Genomic DNA, 589 nt, shown 5'->3' with positions numbered 1-589 from the left:
CCTGGGATCCAGATTTACTGTATTAATGCTCTTTTCACCTGGGATCCAGATTTACTGTATTAATGCTCTTTTCACCTGGGATCCAGATTTACTGTGTTAATGATCTTTTCACCCAGGATCCAGATTTACTGTATTAATGCTCTTTTCACCTGGGAACCAGATTTACTGTATTAATGCCCTTTTCACCCAGGATCCAGATTTACTGTATTAATGCTCTTTTCACCTGGGGACCAGATTTACTGTGTTAATGCTCTTTTCAGAGAGAGAGAAAGAGAGGAACCAAATTCATTCCCAAAACCTATCTATTTCTGTTCTATATTTGCCTTACAGTTTCAGTGTGTTTGTGGTTTGTGATTTGAATTGGGTTGAGGAGTGTAGGGTGTGTGTATGTACGGGCATGTGTGTGTGTGTGTTAGATCAGGTGTTTGCCCACCACAACCAGCAACAATAGCTGCCTGCTGTGTTATGAAGTGTCCAGATAAGAACTACAGATTTGCCAGATCCATTCTACAGCCCCAATCACTGTCTACACTGCCTAGCCACACCTGCCATCCGGGGTATCCACAGTATGGACGGGAGCGTTTTATCT

Source organism: Salvelinus sp. IW2-2015, unplaced genomic scaffold, assembly GCF_002910315.2.
Source record: "Salvelinus sp. IW2-2015 unplaced genomic scaffold, ASM291031v2 Un_scaffold4798, whole genome shotgun sequence".
NCBI lineage: Eukaryota > Metazoa > Chordata > Actinopteri > Salmoniformes > Salmonidae > Salvelinus > Salvelinus sp. IW2-2015.
This window is presented reverse-complemented; position numbering follows the sequence as displayed.